The sequence below is a fragment of the Ovis aries genome, chromosome 6 (genome assembly GCF_016772045.2).
Source record: "Ovis aries strain OAR_USU_Benz2616 breed Rambouillet chromosome 6, ARS-UI_Ramb_v3.0, whole genome shotgun sequence".
NCBI classification, from domain to species: domain Eukaryota; kingdom Metazoa; phylum Chordata; class Mammalia; order Artiodactyla; family Bovidae; genus Ovis; species Ovis aries.
The window spans coordinates 2,429,764-2,456,994 of NC_056059.1; the positions used below are offsets into that span (position 1 = coordinate 2,429,764).

A 27,231-nucleotide genomic window follows, 5' to 3' on the forward strand; every position below is an offset into this window, starting at 1 on the left:
TGTAATCTAGGACAACCTAGGGCATGGTGCCCTGAACTTTAGAGAACTTGCTTTATTTAGTCAGGATTAATTTATCCCTTTCAGGTTTGATATATCATTTTAATTCCTTTGGATGTATTACAATAACAATTTTATTTAAAAGGTAATATTAATATGACAGAAGTTGCATCCTTAATATAATAACAAAAAATTAGGTGTAACTTTAAATTTTCTGGTAGTAGATGAGGAAGAAATTTCAAGACCGCTGGTTTTAATTAATGAGGACTCATTTATACCAGACACACATGGCAAACTGTTGACCTGAGGGATGAATCCAGCCCACAAATGTCATCCTATTCCAGCCCAAGGTTGAAATAAATCTAAAGTGTGTTTTCTTACAAAAACTAAAAATGTTTCATGATTCCAGGGTGACATAATTAAGATAACTCTGTAGCAAACAAGATCAGTTTAATTATTTTTAGTTCAGTTCAGTTCAGTCGCTCAGTAGTGTCCGACTCTTTGCAACCCCATGAATCACAGTATGCCAGGCCTCCCTGTCCATCACCAACTCCCAGAGTTCACTCAGACTCACATCCACCGAGTCAGTGATGCCATCCAGCCATCTCATCTTTGGCGTCCCCTTCTCCTCCTGCCCCCAATCCCTCCCAGCATCAGTCTTTTCCAATGAGTTAACTCTTTGCATGAGATGGCCAAAGTACTGGAGTTTCAGCTTTAGCATCATTCCTTCCAAAGAAATCCCAGGGCTGGTGTCCTTCAGAATGGACTGGTTGGATCTCCTTGTAGTCCAAGGGACTCTCAAGAGTCTTCTCCAACACTTTAGTTAAAAAACAAACAAACAAACAAAGCTATGTCTTCTGATTCATCACTGTTAAGAATAAAACAAGCTAATATTTTAATTTATTTGAGTTTGCTTTTTCTACACTTAAGTAGATTTACTGATCAACTAGGCTAACTTTACTCTTACATGTTTATGATTATAAAAAATTAGATTTTATTCACTTCAATTGAATCATTATTCTGACTAGATTTTCTTGTCGGGATCATCTTGAGGATAACTTGAGGACAATCTAAGTCAGCTTGAGGATAATTTCCAAGATTGTTAGGTAACCTAAAACCTTGAACTGATGTTGACAATTCAGATAATAGACTGTGAGTTCAGACTTCTGGTAGACATCATTTAGACAACTCTCAGACCATAGCACTGGACTGAGTCAGCATATCCAGAACTCAGTTTCAGTTGTGACAGCAACCCAAGATCCAGAAGGACAGCAATTAATCACTGAATTAACTAATGAGGGGAAATTTATGGTGGTTACCTGTTTGAAATATTTATGATTTTGTCTATTTATGTTCTATTTTTCTGGATATATAAGACAGCTACTTCTTAATAAAAAATGATTTTATAAATTCTGCTTTTGTAACATACATGAAAAAAATTTAATGTCTGACTCTCAGAATCCCCTTCTCCCCAGGACTGATAAGCTTACAAGATCTGCCTATGTTTTGTGGCAGTTATCTTGGGGGTAACTCTAAGAAGACCCACTGTCCTAAGAAGCTGGGTTTCTCTAAGAAGCTGTCCTCCTTCTTACCAAGTTATAGCTGCTTATATTGTGCAACCAAGCCTTTGCCTGGAGAGTCTTCAGGGTGGTGGTCAATAAGAGCGTGACAAGACATTTCAAGGACTTAACTCTGATGCTCTGTGGGACCAGTGCCCACAAAGACCTCTTGGGACCCTGGCCTGGAATAAGTGGAAAGGCAGTTAAATCCAGCGTCCTAGAGAAAAGCCATACAAGGTTTTAGATACTATGGTGCAAACTAGCAGAGAGAGTTTTTTTGGATTTGAATTCTTAGTCTCAGAATAGCACCTATAGAGGCTTTCTTCTTCTTCTTTTTTTTAAATCTTTCCCTTTGTGTGTGTGTGTGTGTGTGTGTGTGTACGAGTGCGCTACTCACAAACGTCAACATTTAACCTTCATTATTAGCTTTTCTCCATCAGTTAAACAATGATCTATTTACTTTTGGCCTCACTGGGTCCTTCTCGCAGCATATGGGCTTTCTCCATCAGTTAAACAATGATTTGTCTATCTTTGGCTGCACTGGGTCCTTCTTGCTGCATATGGGCTCTCATTGTGGTGTGTGGGGGCTGCTCTCTGCCTTCTCACTGTGGTGGCTTCTCTTGTGGAGCACAGGCCACAAGAGTGTGGGCTCAGTAGTGATGGGCATGGATTTAGTTGTTCCATGGTGTGTGGGGTCTTCTCACACCAGGGGTTGAACCTGTGTCCTCAGCATTGGCAAGCAGACTCTTAACTATTGGTCCACCAGGGAAATCCCATGGAGGCTTCTTAAACACACAGAGTCTCTCACCTACATTGCTCATGGACCTCATGCTTCTCTTTGCTACTCTCCTTTCACTCACCACAACCACGGTATCTGTAATTGCACAGTAAAGACCGCTCCCTGCCACACCACAGACATTATTGTAGGAGATACCATGCTTTCAGTTACTATAGCAATGATGTCTCTTTGTTGGTCATGAAAGTGGCTTGTGAATTTTCAGTCAAGTCATTGACTCTTCAGTGATTCCTCTGATGAGTCTGTGAAGATCAGATTCTTCCAGGCACTGTTTCCCCATGTGATGTCACCACAGATTGACTGTAACCCTCCTTGGTGGACAGGGCTTGACTAAACCCTTCTCTCCGTACTGTTCTCCAAGCAATTTCCCATAATTTTGACAGTGTTTCCCATTTCTAAGGCTTGCTTCTACCTTTTTTGCTTGTTTGTTTTGCTCCCCTTTCTTATGGTCTCTGGGACCTCTGCATCAACTATCTGTTCTTTTCTTCAGAAACTTTGCAGAAAAAAGGTGCAGTACAAGGAGGATGTTCGAAGCCAGATGAAAACAAGAAAGGATCAAATAAGTAGTGAGAAAGTTAATCCAATGACCTAAGACAAGTCTTTTGAGAATTTCTGCCACTAACAGGTTCATGGACTTTAAGATTAGTGAAACAGACGTACGCATCAGCTTAGAAATCAATGGAGAAAGAATGCTTTAAAATTTTAAAGATGAAGGCAGAAACTTAGTAAGTCCAGGGCACTGAAGGAAGGAGTGGCTTTGAATTAAGAAGAAATGAAGGATGAACTTCACAGAAACTTTGAGGTAGCAAGGAGAAAAGTGATCATGGTATCTGAATTTAAAAAAAGGAAGCAGCAGAAGATAGTATTGATCTCAGGTATATAACAAGCCAGGTTTTTCCAGAGTCTATAGCAGATCACATCGATTTGTTCATGAACTATAGAATCTGCAATCACAGCCCCAAGAACTCAATTTGTCACCTATGCCCATGATATCAATCATCTTTATTTTATGTCCTTTACAGCTTTGTACTTAGTATATATCTTAAAGATTAACTTCTTCCCTTAGAACATTTCTATTCAATAGCTTTGCACTTAATATTCAATGTATCTTAAAAATGTATTTCTTTCCTCATAAAACAGATTATAGTTATTGCTTCTGGCTTATATTTATATTTGTCTTTAAAATTTTTACTTAGTTTAGCCACATCCCATATTTTTAAAGTCTGGTTTTCTAACCCACGTGTATTCAGTGGAGAAAGAACAGTGCTCTAGAGTGTGGGCTTCATCCTGAAAGCCTTCTGATGAAAGCTTCCATTAGTTGTCATCTCTTTGATCTTAAGTGCACTTTCCAATCAGTCATAATAGTGACTCATATTATCTTCCATTTTTAAAGAATTACTTGAATCATATGGTAACATTTTTCCAAACCACTTAGAATTTCTGCTTCTGCTGGACTTGTATCCTTCAATATGATTATATATTATGGAACTGAAATAGGAAATCTATCAATTAATCAGCAGATGTGAACGTGCCTTAAGTAATAGTGCAATAGAAAGATACGTTTCATGAACAGCATGGATAACTATACTTAAGAAGTGGCTAAATTATGATTTCTGAACCATCTATTTAATGTTCTCAAAGTTTTATGCTTTATCATCTATTATTCATCACCTCATCTGCCTTTTTTACTTCAGAATTTCTCTGCATCATCACTTACTTTTATATTCTGTAATCATTAAGTAAATATATAGTATTGGCATATATTCTGATAGTTGTTGAAGAAACAGTGATTAAAATGTTTGGACTCTGAGATGGGTTCCTCCTTAGTGGGAAAGAAACATCCATAAATAATATTCATAAAACACAGGTAGATACTACATCAAAACATATGAAATTGTCATTTTTTGTAGGTCCAAATTGGTCAACCTTGAAACAATACTATAATGTGCTGATACAGATTTTGAAAGTATCACTTAAGATACTGTGAAAAATGACAGGTGTCAGTTGTCAGGCAGTAAAGAGATCAGGAAAGGAGATGCTATTATTGGATGAGGAAAAATGTATTTTCCACACAAAGGAGAGATCTTTAAACTTGACAGTATCAAGGAACTTGGCATATTCCAGGAGGTATATGAAGACAGTTGTTGAGAGATAAGTATCCAAACTATTTTGGTTTAAATTTCACTCCACCACTGACTTGCCATAAGACCATAAGCTATTAATTTTTCTGTCTTCCAGTTACTTCATTTGCAGAATAAAGGTGATAGTAAGACCAGCTTCATCTAGTTGTTGGAGAGTTAAATGGTTACATGTTAAGGCTCTCAGGATGGTGTCTGGCAAAAGACTGTCCTCTGTCCATTTCAGTTGTTACTGTTGAAGGACGAATATTGAAGAGCCCTTCTCTCTTTCATTTGCCTTGCTGAAGCTCTGCCCTGCCTCCTTTCCAAGGCTGCCCCTGTAGGAAGTATAACCAAAAGTGGAGGTCTGGCTACTCACCCCTCAAAAGCCGATAGCAAGACAAGTTTCGTGGAAAGGTAAGTTTACTTTATTTCAGATGCTGGCAACTGAGGTGGAGGAAAGGGCAGACTCTAGTCCAAAGGCTGACAACCAGTGGGTAAGAGCTTTTATAGACAGAGGGGGCTTCATGTAGACACATCAGCTCCAACAGTCTCCTTGAAGTTGATCACGTGGTGATTGTTTTAAGTACAATTAGTCTTCAGTTCCAGGGCCAGTTTGTTTCCATTTCCTTGAGGCCAATTCTCAGAATTGTGGCAGCTTATTGTCATCATGTGGTTAACTTCCTCCACCTGCTGGGGTTTCAGCATCTACAAGACAGATCACAGGTCATGGTTCAGAATATTATCTCAAGGCCCAGAGAAGGAACTGAATGTCCTTAACTGTGCTTAATGACTAAACTACTGTTTTGTCCTGTCCGACTGCTTTTCTTTGCTTCTGCAGTTTCTCATGTCTCTGATTAAACTTCCTCTGTGGCTAAAGTTTTTCCACAGACAAAAGGCAGGGCAAGGACATAGGAGGAAAGGCCCATAGGGTCCTACTTGATCTCAGAAGTATATGATCTCATCATCTCTTGATGTAACTCTCCAAAACTGGCTCCATCAATTTTGTCTCTTTCAAGTGCTCTGCATCTTGCTAAGGAAACCAACACTCTCTTCTTCACTGGGGAGGCCTCGTACTGACCCCAGCTGAAGATGAGTGGATGGAGAGCTCCACTCCAAGGTTGTCAAATCTGAATGCTGTGCATTTGCCAAGGGCCCACCCACAGGGCAGCATTGCAGGGCTGGGAGCCTCTTCTGTGACCCACTCTGAAGTCACAGCATTTCCCTCACTCATAAGTGAAATGGCTTCACATCAGGATTTTTCCACATGACCTTAACCTTATATCGTTACTACAGCTTCAGTTTTTTAAAGTCTTTCTCTCTTAAATTTTAAATTATTTTAAAAATGGATACTTATTTTAATGGGAAAGATAATAGCATTTGGTAAAAATGAATGATCTCACACTTGCTTGTCAATCCATCTCTTGTCTCACTCATCATGGGAACCAGTATTAAGAGTCCCATGTACATCCTCTTGTTCCTTTAGCCCTTCTCCACACTCAGACAAATGGTCTTGTCCTAGGATACTTTCATTTGGATATTTAACACATGTAAATTGTAAAGTTTTGTTTTTCTTAACTGAAATGTAACCATTTGCCACCCAATATTCTCAAACTTTCTGTTTTCACAACAGTGTACTATAAACATCTCTTCAGGCCAGTGGAAATAGATCTAACATAGATGCTTCAAGGCATGGGTGTAAACATAAGTTTTTATTCAACATTCCCCAACTGGTGCTTCCATACTATAAAAAATAGCTTTTGTATCTATTTTTTTTAAGTAAGTTTTTTTTTTGTTTTTTTTTTTTTTTACTTCAGAAGGTGAGATCTTTAAAACTGGGGCTGCTGAGTCGCAGGTTGTGAGTCTTTTTACATTAGCAGTTATTGACAGAGTACTTTCTAAGAACGATTTTAGTCAGTCTCCCTCTTGTTTATCAGAAACAGCAGCAGCAGCAGCAGCAGCAGGAGATGTTTTCACTCATAATTATTGCCAGTCTGATGAGTTAAAAATATCTTGTTATGGTTATATTTTGCATTTCCTTTACTACTTAGAAACATTGAAGATCATTTCATATGCTTGTCAGTGCTTAAAATTTATCTTCTGTGAATATCTAGTTTGCTTCTTTTCTCCAATTATTTGTATTTTTTTTAATTGGCAAGAGCTAAGAGTCAGACACAACTGTCTGGACAACAACAAAAAGCTCATTGTATATTAGAAATACTAAATATTAAAATAAAATAAAAAATTAACAGTAGAGTCAGAATATATTTACAGTGCATATTTGGTTATATTAGCACCATTGGGTGTATAGAAAATAATGTGTTGTTGAATGTAATAATGCCATCAAATATGTTTATAGCTTCTGGGTGTGCTGTCTTACTTAAGAAACTCCACTTTCCCCATGTCTATTGTCAAATCTAAGGCTATACAATACTCCTCAAGATTATCTCCAATAATTTGATCATTTTATTTGTATACCAGACCTTAATTAATTTAGATTTTTAAAATTGATCTATAATTTATTTATAATATATCAGTTTCATGTGTACAACATAAACATCAATATTTTTGTAGATTATACTCCATTTAAAGTTATTACAAAATATTGGCTATATCTCCTTGTGCTACACAATATATCCTTGTTGCTTATTTATTTTATAGTTAGTACTTTGTTTCTCTCAATCCTATATCCTCACTCTCCTATCCCCACTGGAAATCACTAGTTTGTGTCTATGAGTCTGTTTCTGTTTTGGTATTTATTTGTCTTACTTTTTAGATTCCACATATAACTGATAATATAGAGTATTTAAAGTCTTTCTTAATCTGACATTTCACTAAGCATGGTACTTTCTAGGTCTATGCACGTTCTTGCAAACAGCAGAATTTCATTCTATTTTATAGCTGAGTAATATTCCATTATATATATATATATGTATGTATACCACATATTCTTTATCCATTAATCTGTTGATGGACACTTAGGTCAATTTCATATTTTGATTATTGTAAATATTGCTGCTATGAGCACTGAGGTATCTATTTATTTTATTTCGACATATATCCAGGAGTGGAGTTGTTGGATCATACTTCAGTTCTTTCTTTCTTTCTTTTTTTTTTTTTTTTTTTTAGCTTTTCAAGGAAATCCCATACAGTTTTCCACAGAGGCTTCACCAATTAAAATTCCCACCTATAGTGTACAAGTGTTTCCTTTTTCTCTACATCCTCATCACTATTTGTTTTTTTGTGGTATTTTTAATCTTAGCCATTCTGAACAGGTCTGAAGTGAAGTGTTGTTGTGTTTCTGATTTGCATTTCTCTTAGAATTAGTGATGTTGGGTATCCTTTCATGTGCATATTGGCCATCAGCATGTGCTCTTTGGAAACATGTCTATTCAGGTCTTTTGCCCATTTTTAAGCTGGATTGATTCTTTCATATTGTTTGTATGAGCTGTTTACATATTTTGGATATTAATCCTTTATTGGTCATACCACTTGAAAATATATTTCACGTGCAGTAGGTTGTCTTTTCACTGTGTTGATGGTTTTCTTTCATAAATAAAAGCTTTTAAATTTAATCATTTCCCGTTTATTTATTTTTGCTTTTGTTTCTCTTGCCTTAGAAAATATATCCAAAAATATTGCTATGTTGATGTTGAAGAGTGTTCTGCCTTTGTTTCTTCTAGGAGTTTTATGATTTCTGGCTTTACATTTATGTCTTTAATCCATTTGAGTTTATTTTTATATGTAGCATAAGGGAGCATTGTAATTTCTTTCTTTATATGTAGCTTTCCAGCTTTTCCAACACCACTTGTTGAAGATACTGTCGTTTTTCGATTGTTTATGTCTTCCTTCTTTGCTGTAGATTAACTGACCGTAGATGTGGGTTTATTTTGGGACTCTCCCTTTTTTTCCATTGAGCTATGTGTCTGTTTTTGTGCCATTACTGTACTGTTTTGATTACTATAGCTTTGTAGTGCAGTTTGAAGTCAGGAATCGTGATGCCTCCAGCTTTGTTCTTTTTTTCTCTAGATTCCTTTGGCAATTCAGTCTTTTGGGATTTCATATAAATTTTAAAAGTATTTGTTCTAGTTCTGTGAAACATATCTTGTGTATTTTGATAGGGCTTGCATTAAATCTGTAGATTGATTTGGGTAGCTAGTATGGACATCGTGTCTGAGTCTTTGCGACCCCGTGCTCCCCTGGGATTCTCCAGGCAAGAATACTGGAGTGGGTAACCATTTCCTTCTCCAAGGGATTTTCCTGACCAGGGGATTGAACCTGAGTCTCCTGAGTTTCAGGCAAATTCTTTACCATCTGAGCCACCAGGGAAGCTCATGGACATTTTAACCATATTAATTCTTGTAATCCAAGAACATTGGCTATGTTTCTATTTCTTTGTACTGTCTTCAATTTCATCAATGTTTTATAGTTTTTAAAGTATAAGTCTTTAAATTCTTGATAAGTTTATACCTAGATATTCTTTTTGATGAAATTTTAATTGGGAGTATTTTGTTAATTCTCCCTTTATGTCTCTTAATATTTGCTTTACATATTTAAGTGGTCCTGTATTAGGTACGGAGAAGGCAATGGCACCCCACTCCAGTACTTTTGCCTGGAAAATCCCATAGACGGAGGAGCCTGGTAGGCTGCAGTCCATGGGGTCGCTAGAGTCAGATGCGACTGAGCCACTTCCCTTTCCCTTTTCACTTTTATGCATTGGAGAAGGAAATGGCAGCCCACTCTAGCGTTCTTGCGTGGAGAATCCCAGGGATGGGGGAGCCTGGTGGGCTACCATCTATGAGGTCGCACAGAGTTGGACACGACTGAAGCAACTTAGCAGCAGCAGTATTAGGTGCACATACGTTAATGTGTGTTATAACCTCTTTTGGCAATAATCCCTTTACAATTATACAATGCCCTTCTTTGTGTTTTGTTGTATAGTTCATTTTAAAGTCTACTTTGTCTAATATAAGTATTGTTATCCCTGCTTTATTGTCATTTCTGTTTGCATAAAATATCATTTTTTTATTTCCTCACTTTCAATCTGTATGCACTGACAGACTCTGAAGTGAGTTTCTTACAAGCAGCATACATATGGATATATATTTTTTTTAACCCAGTTAACTACACTATGTCTTTTGATTGGAGCACTTAGTAAATTAGCACATAGTGATAGTAAATAGGTGTATACTTACTGCCATTTTGTTGCTTGTTTTCTGCTTGCTTTTGTAGTTTTTCTCTATTTTCTTCTTCTTTTAGTTTCTTCCCTTGAGGTTTGATGATTTTCTTTAGTGGTATGCTTATGTTCCTTTCTCTCTAAGCTTTGTATATCTATTGTAGGCTTTTGATTTGTGCTTACTATGGGGTTCATATATACTGATCTATAACTATATCTGCTTATTTTATTTTTGTTTATTTTTTTTTATATCTGCTTATTTTAAACTGGCAGTCATTTAAATACAAGCACATTCCCCAGTGGCTCAGATGGTAAAGAATCTGCCTGCAGAAATTCAGGAGACCCAGGTTCAATCCCTGGGTCAGGAAGATCTCCTGGAGAAGGAAATGGCAACCCACTCTGTTATTCTTGCCTGGAGAATCCCCTGGACAAAGGCACCTGGCAGGCTACTGTACATGGGGTTTAAAAAGTTAGAAATGACTGAATGACTAACATTTTCACCTTTTTTCACTTTCATATATAGTGACCTATACATATACCTGCTTGTTTTAAACTGGCAGTCATTTAACTACAAACACATTCTAAAAGATATACCTTTTTATACTTGTGTTTTTGATGCCATATTTTATATCTTCATGTTTATGCCATCACTGTTTATCATATAGCTTATTTTACATTTATCTTTTACTCGTCATCAAAAGAGCAAGAGAGTTCCAGAAAAAATTTACTTCTGCTTTATGCCAAAGCCTTTGGCTGTGTGGCTTACAACAAACTGTAGAAAATCCTTAAAGAGATGGGAGTTAGAACACCTTACTTGCCTCCTGAGAAATCTGTATGCAGATCAAGAAGAACTGGACATGGAACAACAGACTGATTCCAAATAGGGAAAGGAGTATTTCAAGGCTGTATATTGTCACCCTGCCTATTTAACTTATCTGCAGAATACATCATGAGAAACGCTGGGCTGGATGAAGCCCAAGCTGGAATCAAAATTGCTGGGAGAAATATCAATAACCTCAGATATGCAGATGACACCACCCTTACAGCAGAAAGAGAAGAGGAACTGAAGAGCCTCTTGATGAAAGTGAAAGAGGAGAGTGAAAAAGCTGGTTTAAAACTCAACATTCAAATAGATAGCCAATGGGAATTTGCTGTATGGCTCAGGAATCTCAAACAGCAGCTGTGTATCAACCTAGAGGGGTGGGAGGGGGTGGGAGATGGGAGGGAGTTTCAAAAGGGAGGGGATATATGTATACCTATGTTGAGGTTTGACAGAAAACAAAATTCTATAAAGCAATTTCCTTCAATAAACAAATAAATTTAAAAACTAACAAAATAAAAACTAAGATCATGGCATCTGGTCTCATCACTTCATGACAAATAGATGGGGAAACAATGGAAACAATGAGAGACTTTATTTTCTTGGGCTTCAATGTCACTGCAGATGGTGACTGCAGCCATGTAATTAAAAGATGTTTGCTTCTTGAAAGAAAATCTATGATAAATCTAGACATCATATTAAAAAAGCAGAGACATTACTTTGCCAACAAACGTCTGTCTAATTAAAGCTATGGCCTTTCCAGTAGTCATGTATGGATATGAGACCTGGACCATAAAGAAAGCTGAGTGCTGAAGAATTGATGCTTTTGAACTGTGGTGTAGAAGAAGATTCTTTTTTTAAAAAAATTAATTTATTTATTTTAATTGGAGGTTAATTACTTTACAATATTTTAGTGTTTTTTTTTTTTTTTACCATACATTGGCATGAATCAGCCATGGGTGTACATGTGCCCCCCATCCTGAATCCCATCCCACCTCCCTCCCCATCCCATCCCTTAGGGTCATCCCAGTGCAGCAGCCCTGAGCACCCCATCTCATGCATTGAACCTGGACTGGCAATCTATTCACATGTGGTAATATACATGTTTTTGTGCTATTCTCTCAAATCATCCCACCCTTGCCTTCTCCCACAGAGTCCAAAAGTCTGTTCTTTATATCTGTGTCTCTTCTGCAATCTCACATATAGGGTCATTGTTACCATCTTTCTAAATTCCATATATATGCAGTAATATACTGTATTAGTGTTTTTCTTTCTGGCTTACTTCACTCTGTATAGTAGGCTCCAGTTTCATCCACCTCATTAGAACTGATTCAAATGTATTCTTTTTAATAGCTGAGTAATATTTCACTGTGTATATGTACCACAGCTTTCTTATACATTTGTCTGCCAGTGGACATCTAGGTTGCTTCCATGTCCTAGCTATTGTAAACAGTGCTGCAATGAACATTGGGGTACATGTGTCTCTTTCTATTCTGGTTTCCTCGGTGTATGTGCCCAGTAGTGGGATTGCTGGGTCATATGGCAGTTCTATTTCCAGTTTTTTAAGAAATCTCCACACTCTTCTCCATAGTGGCTGTACTAGTTTGCATTCCCACCAACAGTGTAAGAGGGTTCCCTTTTCTCCACATCCTCTCCAGCACTTACTGTTTGTAGAGTTTTTGATAGCAGCCATTCTGACCAGAGTGAGATGGTACCTCACTGTGGTTTTGATTTGCATTTCTCTGATAATGAGTGATGTTAATTATCTTTTCATGTGTTTATTACCCATCTGTAGGTCTTCTTTGGAGAAATGTCTATTTAGTTCTTTGGCCCATTTTTTGATTAGGTCGTTTATTTTTCTGGAATTGAGCTGCAGAAGTTGCTTGTATATTTTTGAGATTAATTCTTTGTTAGTTGCTTCATTTGCTATTATTTTCTTCCATCTGAAGGCTGTATTTGCACCTTGCTTATAGTTTCCCTCATTTTGCAAAAGCTTCTAAGTTTAATTAGGTCCCATTTGTTTATTTTTGCTTTTATTTCTATTACTCTGGGAGGTGGGTCATAGAGGACCCTTCTGTGATTTATGTCAGAGAATGTTTTGCCTATGTTTTCCTCTAGGAGTTTTATAGTTTCTGGTCTTACATTTAGATCTTGAATGCACTTTGAGTTTATTTTTGTGTATGGTGTTAGAAAGTGTTTGAGTTTCATTCTTTTACAAGTGATTGACCAGTTTTCACAGCACCATTTGTTATAGAGATTGTCTTTTCTCCATTGTATATTCTTGCCTCCTTTGTCAAAGATAAGGTGTCCATAGGTGCATGGATTTATTTCTGGGCTTTCTATTTTGTTCCATTGATCTATATTTCTGTCTGTGCTAATACCATACTGTCTTGATGACTGTAGCTTTGTAGTATAGTCTGAAGTCAGGCTGTTGATTCTTCCAGTTCCATTCTTCTTAGGAGAAGACTCTTGAATGTCTCTTGGACAGCAGGAGATCAACCCAGTCAGTCCTAAAGGAAATCAGTCCTGAATTGGAAGGACTGATGCTGAAGCTGAAGCTCCAATACTTTAGCCACCTGAGGTAAAGAACTGACTCATTAGAAAAGACCCTGACGCTGGGAAAGATTGAAGGCAGGAGGAGAAGTGAACAGAGGATGAGATGATTGAATGGCATCACTGACTTGGTGGACATGAGTTTGAACAAGCTTTGGGCATTGGTGATAGACAGGGAAGCGTGGCATGTTGCAGTCCATGGGGTCGCAAAGAGTCAGACATGACTGAGTGACTGAGCTGAACTTACTCTTAATATCAGCTTATTTACATGGTACTCAACCTCCAAAATCACTGCAGATGGTGATTGCAGCCATGAAATTAAAAGATGCGTACTCCTTGGAAGGAAAGTTATGACCAACCTAGACAGCATATTCAAAAGCAGAGACATTACTTTGCCAACTAAGGTCCGTCTAGTCAAGGCTATGGTTTTTCCAGTAGTCATGTATGGATGTGAGAGTTGGATTGTGAAGAAAGCTGAACGCCGAAGAATTGATGCTTTTGAACTGTGGTGTTGGAGAAGACTCTTGGGAGTCCCTTGGACTGCAAGGAGATCCAACCAGTCCATTCTGAAGGAGATCAGTCCTGGGTGTTCTTTGGAAGGAATGATGCTAAAGCTGAAACTGCAGTACTTTGGCCACCTCATGCAAAGAATTGACTCATTGGAAAAGACTCTGATGCTGGGAGGGATTGGGGGCAGGAGGAGAAGGGGACGACAGAAGATGAGATGGCTGGATGGCATCACTGACTCAATGGACGTGAATTTAAGTGAACTCCGGCAGTTGGTGATGGACATGGAGGCCTGGTATGCTGCAATTCATGGGGTCACAAAGAGTCGGACACAACTTGGAGACTGAACTGAACTGAACAACCATTACTATATATTTTCCTTTACTAGTGGGATTTTTCCTTGCCTATTGATACTTTTTTTTCCATATAAAGAAGTCCCTCTAATATTTATTTTAAGGTAATTGAGTAATGAAATCTTTTAGTTTTTACTTATCTTTCAGTACTGAGGGATAGGGCATAGTATCCTGAGTTGTAAGTCTTTTCCTTTCAGCACTTTAAATATATCATACCACTCCCTTCTGGCCTGTAAAATTTTGGTTGAAAAATTTGCTCTTCCAGAAAGCAAATGTGGCCAGAGCAGGTGTGCTCAGCTCAAGCTGGGTCTCATGCTGGGGTGGTTTCAGGAAGCTAGTCAGAGTCCCACGCTGTTTCAGTCTGCTTCCTTAACCATGTTCAGGAGTAAGCAAGCACGTGTACAGTTCTCAAGTGGGGTCTAGGTTTCTTACAGACAGTCAGTCCCCAGATCTCTAGAGAACCCAGTCACTGGTTCTGTAACCAGCTAAGTGGACTCACCTTCCTGGTGTCAGAACCCAGAGCTGGAGCACCCAGTATATGGGTTGCACTGCTCACTCCTCAGAGAATATCTCTCCCTACCTAATGCCTCTCCTCTTCTGAGTCCTCTCTCAGGGACACAAGTCTCTACTTGATTACTTTTCTTTCCTTTCTACCTGATTGTAGCTGGATCTTTCTTGCAGCCTTGGTTGTACAGGAGTCCTCTCCCAGTTTCCAGTTAATTGTCATTAGTAATTGTCCCACATGTAGATATATTTTTGACGTGCTCATGGAGGAAGGTGAGCTTCATATCCTCCATCATCTTGATCTCCCCCTGGATTTTTAAAAATATTATTAAAAATGGGGGTTGAGCTTTATTTCTTCCAAAGGAGTTGCAAAAAATATCAACATGATTTTTTAAAAGATTTTACGTGTACACATGACATTTATCAAAAGAGATATCTTGATAAATGTGTCACAGGACTGGAAAAGTTCAATTCTCCCAATTCCTAATAAGGGCAGTACTAAAGAAGATTTAAACCACTGGACAATTGCACTCATCTCCCACGCTAGTAAGGTTATGCTCAAAATCCTTCCAGCTAAGCTTCAGCATTATGTGAACCAAGAAATTCCAGATGTTCAAACTGGGTTTAGAAAAGACAGAGGAACCAGAGATCAAATTGCCAACATTCACTAGATCATAGAGAAAGAAAAAGAGTTTCAGAAAAACATCTACCTCTGTTTCATTGACTATGCTAAAGCCTTTGTATGGATCATAACAAACTAGAAAACTCTTAAAGAGATGGGACTACCAGGCCACCTTACCTGTCTCCTGAGAAACCTATATGCAGGTCAAGAAGCAACAGTTAGAACCATATATCAAACAACTGACTGTCCAATTCAATGGACATGAATTTGAGCAAACTCCAGGAGATGATGAGCGACAAAGAAGCCTGGCATGCTGCAGTCCAGGGGTTTGAGAAAAGTCCGATATGACTTGGCCAGTGAACAACAGCAACAATATGTTAAAACCAAGCTAATGCCGGTTACAGTTACCGTTGAGGAGAGGGCTTTCCTTTTTTTTTTTTTTTTTAACTTCTTATTTTATATTTCGAAAGGACCCTGATGCTGGGAAAGATTGAAGGCAAAAAGAGAAGAGAGTGGCAGACGATGAGATGGTTAAATAGCATCATTGATTCAATGGATGTGAATTTGAGCAGACTCTGGGACATAATGAAGGACAGGGAAGGAAGCCTGGCGTGCTACAGTCCATGGGGTCCCAAAGAGTCGGACACAACTGAGCAACTTTCACTTTTCACTTTCACTTTCACATTGAATTTAGAAATTAATTTAGGGAGAATTCTCATCATAACAGTGCATGAACTGTTATAGCTTTCAACTTATTTAGGTCATTTAAACTTTCTCTTAGTTGAGTCTTAACAGGTTTTTTGTGCAGAGATCTTTCTTATCTTACGATAGATCAGGGTTCCATAACCTCATATTATTGACATTTTGACCTAAGGATTCTTTGTTGTGGGGTGCTGTCTTGCATTGTAGAAAATATAGCAGCTTCCTGGACTCTACACACCAGATACCAGAAGTACCACATAAACTATGACAGCCAAAAATATTTTCAGACTTTGTTAAAAGCCCTTGTAGGACAAATTGCTTCAGTTGAGAAGTACACTTGATTTAGTTTCAGATACTTGATGTATTTTTGATACTGTTGCAAATGATGTAGATTTTTAAAAAAGTTTTATGTCCATATTTATTGCCAGTATATTTTACTTGTATCCTGAGGTGTTGCTAAATATTCTAACAATACATAAGATTTTTTCTTTAGTCAATTCCAAAGGGCTTTTATGTACACTATCATTATTTTTCTTTTTCTAATATTTATATATTTTGTTTTTCTAGTGTTATGGCATGAGCTATGAACTCCACCACAATGTTGGATAGAAGTGGTAAGAATAAACATATTAGCCTTATCCTTAAACTTAGGGGAAGAAATATTTAATAGTTTGACATCAGGCACAGTGTTAGCTGCAGGATTTTTGTATTCGGTTGGGGCAAAAAAAATTTGTGTTCAGTTCAGTTGCTCAGTCGTGTCCGACTCTTTCCGACCCCATGAATTGCAGCACGCCAGGCCTCCCTGTCCATCACCAGCTCCCAGAGTTCACTCAGACTCACGTCCATCCAGTCAGTGATGCCATCCAGCCATCTCATCCTCTGTCATCCCCTTCTTGTCCTGCCCGCAATCCCTCCCAGCATCAGAGTCGTTTCCAATGAGTCAATTCTTCGCATGAGGTGGCCAAAATACTGGAGTTTCAGCCTCAGCATCATTCCCTCCAAAGAAATCCCAGGGCTGATCTCCTTCAGAATGGACTGGTTGGATCTCCTTGCAGTCCAAGGGACTCTCAAGAGTCTTCTCCAACACCACAGTTCAAAAGCATCAATTCTTCGGCGCTCAGCTTTCTTCACAGTTAACCTCTCACATCCATACATGACCACTGGAAAAACCATAGCCTTGACTAGACGGACCTTAATTGGCAAAGTAATGTCTCTGCTTTTGAATATACTATCTAGGTTGGTCACAACTTTCCTTCAAAGGAATAAGCATCTTTTAATTTCATGGCTGCAGTCACCATCTGCAGTGATTTTGGAGCCCCAAAAAATAAAGTCTGACACTATTTCCACTGTTTCCCCATCTATTACCCATGAAGTGATGGGACCAGATGCCATGATCTTCATTTTCTGAATGTTGAGCTTTAAGCCAACTTTTTCACTCTCCTTTTTCACTTTCATCAAGAGGCTTTTGAGTTCCTCTTCACTTTCTGCCATAAGGGTGGTGTCATCTGCATATATGAGGTTATGGATAATTCTCCTGGCTATCTTGGTTCCAGCTGGTGCTTCTTCCAGCCCAGCGTTTCTCATGATGTACTCTGCATATAAGTTAAATATGCAGGGTGACAATATACAGCCTTGACGTACTCCTTTTCCTATGTGGAACCAGTCTGTTGTTCCATGTCCAGTTCTAACTGTTGCTTCCTGACCTGCATACACATTTCTCAAGAGGCAGGCTAGGTTGTCTGGTATTCCCATCTCTTTCAGAATTTTCCACCTTTTATTGTGATCCACACAGTCAAAGGTTTTGGCATAGTCAATAAAGCAAAAATAGATGTTTTTCTGGAACTGTCTCGCTTTTTTGATGATCCAGAGGATGTTGGCAATTTGATCTCTGGTTCCTCTGCCTTTTCTAAAACCAGCTTGAACATCAGGAAGTTCACGGTTCACATATTGCTGAAGCCTGGCTTGGAGAATTTTGAGCATTACTTTACTAGCATGTGAGAAGAGTGCAATTGTCTGGTAGTTTGAGCATTCTTTGACAGTGCCTTTCTTTGGGATTGGAATGAAAACTGACCTTTTCCAGTCCTGTGGCCACTGCTGAGTTTTCCAAATTTGCTGGCATATTGAGTGCAGCACTTTCACAGCATCATCTTTCAGGATTTGAAATAGCTCAACTGGAATTCCATCACCTCCATTAGCTTTATTCATAGTGATGCTTTCTAAGGCCCACTTGACTTCACATTCCAGGATGTCTGGCTCTAGGTGAGTGATCACACCATTGTGATTATCTTGGTCATGAAGATCTCTTTTGTATAGTTCTTCTGTGTATTCTTACCAGCTCTTCTTAATATCTTCTGCTTCTGTTAGGTCCATACCATTTCTGTCCTTTATCGAGCCCATCTTTGCATGAAATGTTCCCTTGTTGTCTCTAATTTTCTTGAAGAGATCTCTAGTCTTTCCCATTCTGTTGTTTTCCTCTATTTCTTTGCATTGATCGCTGAGGAAGGCTTTCTATCTCTTCTTGCCATTATTTGGAACTCTGCATTCAGATGCTTGTATCTTTCCTTTTCTCCTTTGCTTTTCACTTCTCTTCTTTTCACAGCTATTTGTAAAGCCTCCCCAGACACCCATTTTGGTTTTTTGCATTTCTTTTCCATGGGGATGGTCTTGATCCCTGTCTCCTGTACAATGTCACAAACCTCATTCCATAGTTCATCAGGCACTCTATTTATCAGATCTAGTCCCTTGAATCTATTTCTCACTTCCACTGTATAATCATAAGGGATTTGACTTATGTCATACCTGAATGGTCTAGCAGTTTTCACTACTTTCTTCAAGTTGAGTCTGAATTTTGGTAATAAGGAGTTCATGATCTGAGCCACAGTCAGCTCCTGGTCTTGTTTTTGTTGACTGCATAAATCTTCTCCATCTTTGGCTGCAAAGATTATAATCAATCTGATTTCGGTGTTGACCAGTTCATGATGTCCATGTGTAGAGTCTTCTCTTGTGTTGTTAGAAGAGGGTGTTTGCTATGACCAGTGCGTCTTCTTGGCAAAACTCTATTAGTCTTTGCCCTGCTTCATTCTGTATTCCAGGGCCAAATTTGCCTGTTACCCTAGGTGTTTCTTGATTTCATACTTTTGCATTCCAGTTCCCTATAATGAAAAGGACATCTTTTTTGGGTGTTAGTTCTAAAAGGTCTTAAAGGTCTTCATAGAACCGTTCAACTTCAGCTTTTTCAGCATTGCTGGTTGGGGCATAGACTTGGATTACCATGATATTGAATGGTTTGCCTTGGGAACGAACAGAGATCATTCTGTTGTTTTTAAGATTGCATCCAAGTACTGCATTTCAGACTCTCTTTTTGACCATGATGGCTACTCCATTTCTTCTAAGGGATTCCTGCCCACAGTAGTATAATGGTCATATAATGGTCATCTGAGTTAAATTCACCCATTCCAGTCCATTTAATTTACTGATTCCTAGAATTCACTCTTGCCATCTCCTGTTTGACCACTTCTAATTTGCCTTGATTCATGGACCTAACCTTCCAGGTTCCTATGCAATATTGCTCTTTACAGCATCAGACCTTGCTTCTGTCACCAGTCACATCCACAACTGAGTATTGTTTTTGCTTTGGCTCCATCCTTTCATACTTTCTGGAGTTATTTCTCCACTGATCTCCTATAGCATATTGGGCACCTACTGACCTGGGAAGTTCCTCTTTCAGTATCCTATCATTTTGCCTTTTCCTACTGTTCATGGGGTTCTCAAGGCAAGAATACTGAAGTGGTTTGCCATTCCCTTCTCCAGTGGACCACATTGTGTAAGATCTCTCCACCATGCCCGCCCGTCTTGGGTGGCCCCACAGGGCATGGCTTAGTTTCATTGAGTTAGACAAGGCTGTGGTCCTATTGTGATTAGGGACGTGGGTTCGCTCCTCCTGGCCGCTGCCCCTGGCCTCGGGCGGGGTAGCTCCTCTAGGCTGCTCCTGCACTGTCGCAGCTTGGCACTCTCGGCCGCCGCTCCTGACGTCGGAGGTGGGTTAGATCCTCTCGGCCACCGCCCCTTGAGCGTGAGGTCCTCCCGACTTCTGCCGCTGAAGAAGGGCCAAAAGACAATGCCCAACCCCATGTCGCACAACCAACACTTCAAAAGTTGAACAAAGTGGGTTACAGGGTTTTGCCTCAACCACCATATTCACCTGACCTTTCACCAACTGACTATTACTTCTTCAAGCATCTCAACAACTTTTTGCAGGGAAAAAACTTCTACAACCAGCAGGATGCAGAAAATGCTTTCCAAGAGTTTGTTGAATCCCAAAGCATGCATATTTGTGTTACAGGAATAAACAAACTTATTTCTCTTTGGCAAAAAATGTGTTAATTGTGATTGTTCATATTTTGATTGATAAAGATATGTTTGAGCCTATTATAATGATTTAAAATTCATTATCTGAAACCACAATTAAGTTTGCACCAATCTGATAGATGGCTTTTATCATGTTAAAGAAATTCCTTTCAGTTCCAATCTGATGGGAGTTTTTATTATGAGTAGATGTTTGATTTTGCCAAAAAAATATTTTCTGACTCTATAGAGATTATCATTTTTATCTTTTATTTTATTAATGTGAAGAATTTCTGGGATTGATTTTCTAAGGTTAAACCAACCTGCTATTCTTGAGGTAGACCCAGCTAGGTTATTATGTTCTATGCTTTTTATATATTCCTGGATCCTGTTTGCTAATGTTTTTAAAGGAGTTACATTTGCCTTCATTAGGAATATTGGTCTTTATTATTTGTAATACATTTGTCAGATATTTATGTCATAGTTATGGTGGCTACAGAAAACAAGTTGGGAAATATTTCGTCATTCTCTCTTTACAGAAATGGTTTTTATATAAGATTGATATTTATTCCTTAAATGCCTGATAGTCATCAGTGAAGTAGTCTGGGCCTGAAATTTTCTTCATGGGAAGGTTTTTCATTATAAATTCAATTTCTTTAATTAAGACTATTTGCCTAAAACTTATAAAGAATTATTTTCCAGATTTTCTACTTTTTTGGGTGTTTCCTGCCCACCCCACCCCTGCCCCCGCCCAAGGACTCTGTCCATTTCATATACTTGCTAAATTTTTCGGCATTAAATTTTTCCATTCCTATAATAAACCATTAATATTCTTTTATATATAAAATCATATATCACATTATATCTGACTTAATATACCCTTAATTTAATACATCCTTGTATGGTATTGGAGAAGACTCTTGAGAGTCCCTTGGACTGCAAGGAGATCCAACCAGTCCATTCTGAAGGAGATCAGCCCTGGGATTTCTTTGGAAGGAATGATGCTAAAGCTGAAACTCCAGTACTTTGGCCACCTCATGAGAAGCGTTGACTCATTGGAAAAGACTTTGATGCAGGGAGGGATTGGGGGCAGGAGGAGAAGGGGCCGACAGAGGATGAGATGGCTGGATGGCATCACTGACTTGATGGACGTGAATCTGAGTGAACTCCGGGAGTTGGTAATGGACAGGGAGGCCTGGAGTGCTGCAATTCATGGGGTCACAAAGAGTCGGACACGACTGTGCGACTGAACGGAACTGAACAGAACTGAACTGAATTAATTGCATGATATGCCAGCATATCATGCAATATCGTTTAAGCCAGACTCCAATTGTTTTCCCTCCCATAAAAATTAGTCGTAAGAACTTCCATGAAGGCTTGGATATAAGGGAAAATCAAGATCAATGAAGTGTGAATATTCTGTTTATGTAGTTTCCTTGAGTTTTTAGGAGATGCTCTGAATAAGTATATATTCCAGGTGAATATTGAATGCTACTGTGTATAATCTATGGTTTGAATTACTCTCATAAAACTCAGCTAATCATGAGTTCTCAGTTCTTAATGTTTCCCAGTGTCCAGTGATCAGACGTTGAAGCCAAGAACTGTGTCTCAGAAGGAGAAGTACATTCCCAAAATGGCTTGACTTTGCTCCAGAATTTTGAGACATTGTTGTGATTTTTCCTAACGTAACCAGTCACAGTCTCCATAGAGCATTGAATTGTCACTGGATCTGTTGGATCATAGAGGCAAAAATGAATTGCTTACTGCTCTGCCATCTGTCTAGAAAAATGATATGCATGAACCTAGTAGAGAACAGACTTGTGGACACAGTGGGGGAAAGTGAAGGTAGGATGAGCTGAGAAAGTAGCATTGACATATATACACCATCATATGTAAAATAGGGAGTGGGAAGTGGCTAAATAACACAGGGATCCCGGCCTGGCACTCTGTGATGGCCTAGGGGGAATGCTAGACGGAATATGATGGAGGGAAGGGAGGAAGGCTCAAGAGGGAAGGAATATCTATCTATATATGTATGTATGTGTTAGTTGCTCAGTTGTGTGCAACTCTTTGCAGTCCCAAAGACTGTAGCCTGCCAGGCTTCTCTGTCCATGGAATTCTCCAGGCAAGAGTGGGTTTCCATTTGCTTCTCCAGGGGATCTTCCCAACCCAGAGACTGAACCTAGGTCTCCTGCATTGCAGGCAGATTCTTTGCCATCTGAGCTACCTGGGAAACCCATATGTGTGTGTGTGTGTGTGTGTGTATGTGTGTGTGTGTATGTGTGTGTGTGTATAATTATGTCTGATTAGTGTTATATGGCAGAAACCAACATAAAAGTGTAAAGCAATTTTCCACCAATTAAAAAATATTTTTTTAATTGCTTAAATTTCAGCCTGTATCATCTGGAAAGTCTTCTCTTCTAGACTCCAGTAAAAGCTTACAAATCTTTAGCTTATTTAGTAAATATGATACCAAGTTTTGTGGTCTTCAATAAAGTAGAAACTTGTACTTCATTTGATATATTATAGATCAACCTCCTTTCACAACCTCCTCCCTCAAACACTTCACTGAGGTGACAGACTCCTGTATTTTCCAGGAATTTATCCTTCATTTTCTATATTTCACTAAAGCATCTAGAATGTTTACATTGCCTTCTTTCCAGGTCCAGTTAATATGATGTCACTAGTATAGTGTGAGGAGAAGGCAATGGCACCCCACTCCAGTACTCTTGCCTGGAAAATCCCATGGACGGAGGAGCCTGGTGGGCTGCAGTCCATGGGGTCGCTAAGAGTTGGACATGACTGAGTGACTTCACTTTCACTTTTCACCTTCATGCATTGGAGAAGGGAATGGCAACCCACTCCAGTGTTCTTGCCTGGAGAATCCCAGCGATGGGGGAGCCTGGTGAGCTGCCGTCTATGGGGTCGCGCAGAGATGGACACGACTCAAGTGACTTACAGTGGTATAGTGCGATATCCCTGGAATTGGGAGATGATTCACATCCTTATTTATTAAATGGCAGCAAAGATTCAGAATTGACATAGTTTTGACGTAAAATGCTGCAACATCCTGCTGTTTCTTCCAGGTAAGGACAAATTGCTTCTAGAATTCTCCACTTCTTAGTTAAAAGAAAATCATTTGTAAAAGGTGTGAAAGCTCTCATTCTGTGCTCCCATAAAGACAGCAGCAGTTGGAGTGTGACTGTGATTAAGCTCATTACATCCACTGTCATTCTCTGGTACTCATAAGTTTTTCACATTGGCTAAAAAAACATTGAAGAGAGATGTGATAGGAGTTATCTTTTATCATCTCCCCTTTTCTGGGCATTTTAAGGTCCATGAGGGCAGAGAATTTTATTTTATTCATTGCTGTATTCATTATACTTAGACTCCTACTTGGCACTTGATCAAATATTTGTTAGATTAATTAATATTTATATGTAAATTGAAAGGTCTATGAAGCAATTGCAAGGGGTGCAGTTAAAGATATAAATAAAGGATTTATATCTTTATAAATCGAAGGCATTTTTATGGAGAGGATTTTGGAATTCATTATGTAAGTAGCAGGGAATTATTGAATAAGCTTTAAAGTGATGATTTATATTTTAGAAATATAATTCAAATGTTAAGTGGAAGATGGTTTAGAAGGTGAAGTCTGAAGATAGGGAGGCCTAGGAAATAGGACAAGTTAGAGATAGTCACTAGGTCTTCATGCTAGTCTCATGTTTCTGTCTGTCAACCATTGCTTTGTAATGAGTTAGCTTGACACCCATCTAAGATAAAAATTCTTAATAAGAATAGAAATCAATTTTTTAACCTTCTTAAAAGTATCTGAAAAATATAGCAAATATCATACTTAATGATGAAATATCAAAGTATATCCATTAAGGGAGGAACAAATATCTGGCAAGGATGCCTACTGAGAAAGCAAAGAAGAAATTCTGACAGCTATCAGCTGTGTACTGACCTGATGCTCATGACAAGGCTACACTTCTTATTCCTTAATACAAACAATTTCATAGAACATCCACATCTGCCAAGGTCACTCTGTGAATGACTGTAGTAGAGAGGGCAAAACCAAGACTATTCCTTAATCATTTCTGAGCTTCGGAAAATAGAACACTGTGCAGATCACAAAAACAGCCAAGTATCTCCCTCTGCTATTTCTATGGTCAATTAGAGCTTTAACTCCTTCCATCCCAACTACCCTCTAGATAAAGATGAAGGTACAAAATCATACAATCCAGAGCAAAATGCACTTCTCTGCTCCTCTTCAAAATTATATGATAGAAGCCTCAGTCCTTTAACAATTCTATCATAATCAGCATCTCTTGCTGAGATGCCTCACTGTTTTCTATGGCATTCCATCTCCCTTGCAACAAGTAAGCCAAAATCTGATTCTGCTGTTTCTTTGGTCTTTGGCTGGTGAACACCTACACTCCTTTATGGCAATTATTTAAAAATGGAGAGAAAAACAGATTCTCTTAAAAGGAGAAGCAATATCCTCAAGGCAGATCTAGGTTCACTTAAAGGGAGAAGGTTGTATATATGAACCGCACCTTTTCCATTCCTCTTTTGATGGACATTCAGGTGACTTTCATGCCTTAGCTATTGTAAATAGTGCTGCAGTGAACATTGGGGTGCATGCATCTTTTTGAATTATGATTTTCTCTAGATATGTATAACTGACTCATTTTGCGGTACACCTAAAACTAACACAACATTGTAAATCAACTATACTTCAACTTATTAAGAAAAAAAAAACCTACTGTTAAATATCCACATAAATGTTCAATTTTTTCCATTGATTTTTCTCAGTTCTAGAATTTCCACTTGATATTTGTAATTCTCAATTTTTTTTCTCATATCACTTCAGTTCAGTTCAGTCACTCAGTCGTGTCTGACTGTGACCCCATGAACAGCAGCACTCCAGGCCTCCCTGTCCACCACCAACTCCCGGAGTTCACTCAGACTCACGTCCATCGAGTCAGTGATGCCATCCAGCCATCTCATCCTCTGTTATCTCCTTCTCCTCCTGCCCCCAATCCCTCCCAGCATCAAAGTCTTTCCAATGAGTCAACTCTTCTCATGAGGTGGCCAAAGTACTGCAGTTTCAGCTTCAGCATCATTCCTTCCAAAGAAATCCCAGGGCTGATCTCCTTGCAGTCCAAGGGACTCCCAAGAGTCTTCTCCAACACCACAGTTCAAAAGCATCAATTCTTCGGCCCTCAGCCTTCTTCACAGTCCAACTCTCACATCCATACATGACCACAGGAAAAACCATAGCCTTGACTAGACGGACCTTAGTTGGCAAAGTAATGTCTCTGCTTTTGAATATGCTATCTAGGTTGGTCATAACTTTTCCTCCAAGGAGTAAGCGTCTTTTAATTTCATGCCTGCAGTCACCATCTGCAGTGATTCTGGAGCCCCCAAAAATAAAGTCTGACACTGTTTCCGCTGTTTCCCCATCTATTTCCCATGAAGTGATGGGACCAGATGCCATGATCTTCGTTTTCTGAATGTTGAGCTTTAGGCCAACTTTTTCACTCTCCACTTCTACTTTAATCAAGAGGCTGTTTAGTTCCTCTTCACTTTCTGCCATAAGGGTGGTGTCATCTGCATATCTGATATTGATATTTTCATATTGATATTGATATTTGTATTTGCATATTTGCATATGCATATTGATATGTCTCCCGGCAATCTTGGTTCCAGCTTGTGTTTCTTCCAGCCCAGCGTTTCTCATGATGTACTCTGCATATAAGTTAAATAAGCAGGTTGACATACAGCCTTGACGTACTGCTTTTCCTATCTGGAACCAGTCTGTTGTTCCAAGTCCAGTTCTAACTGTTGCTTCCTGACCTGCATACACATTTCTCAAGAGGCAGTTTAGGTGGTCTGGTATTCCCATCTCTTTCAGATTTTTCCACCGTTTATTGTGATCCACACAGTCAAAGGCTTTGGCATAGTCAATAAAGCAGAAATAGATGTTTTTCTGGAACTCTCTTGCTTTTTCCATGATCCAGAGGATGTTGGCAATTTGATCTCTGGTTCCTCTTCCTTTTCTAAAACCAGTTTGAACATCAGGAAGTTCACGGTTCCCATATTGCTGAAGCCTGGCTTGGAGAGTTTTGAGCATTACTTTACTAGCATGTGAGATGAGTGCAATTGTCCGGTAGTTTGAGCATTCTTTGGCATTGCCTTTCTTTGGGATTGGAATGAAAACTGACCTTTTCCAGTCCTGTGGCCACTGCTGAGTTTTCCAGATTTGCTGGCATATTAAGTGCAGCACTTTCACAGCATCATCTTTCAGGATTTGAAACAGCTCAACTGGAATTCCATCACTTCCACTAGCTTTGTTCGTAGCGATGCTTTCCAATACCCACTTCATTTCACATTCCAGGATGTCTGGCTCTAGATTAGTGATCACACCATCATGATTATCTGGGTCGTGAAGATCTTTTTTGTACAGTTCTTCTGTGTATTCTTGCCACTTCTTCTTAATATCTTCTGCATATTTTAATCTTTTAGAGCATGTTGAAAATAATCATTGAAGTTTATGTCCAGTATCTTAAAAAAGGTTGAGAGGGAGAAGGCAAAGGGAACATTTGGAAAAACAGCTGAGGATCCAAGGCACTGCTTACAGCTGTGTTGGCTGTATTCTGCCAACGGGATTATGAATAGGGTGCTGCTGCTGCTGCTGCTGCTGCTGCTGCTGCTGCTGCTAAGTCGCTTCAGTCGTATCCGACTCTGCGACCCCATAGATGGCAGCCCACCAGGCTCCCCCACCCCTGGGATTCTCCAGGCAAGAACAGTGGAGTGGGTTGCCATTTCCTTCTCCAGTGCATGAAAGTGAAAAGTGAAAGTGAAGTCGCTCAGTCGTGATTCACTCCGCGACCCCATGGACTGCAGCCCACCAGGCTCCTCCGTCCATGGGATTTTCCAGGCGAGAGTACTGGAGTGGGTGCAGGGGAGGCTAAAATCCAGACTGGGCTCCTCTAGCCAAACTGTGTGCTCTCAGGCTGGCAGGGAGGACTACCTTTAAAAAAGTGCATGGTGGCATAGTATGACTTGACTATGGCTTTCTTGAGGTCAAGGAAGAGTTTGCTGTAGACTCAGCATGAGTTCCAGAGGGAGAATGTACAGAATTCTATGAGGATGAGAATCTGGGGGATAGAGTG

General features: G+C 39.1%; 1 long non-coding RNA gene across 1 annotated transcript in view; it reads left to right on the top strand.

Moving 5' to 3' along the window:
- Positions 1-27,231, top strand: part of LOC132659991 (uncharacterized) — a 70,781-nt gene that overhangs the window by 40,238 nt on the left and 3,312 nt on the right. The window lies entirely within an intron of this gene.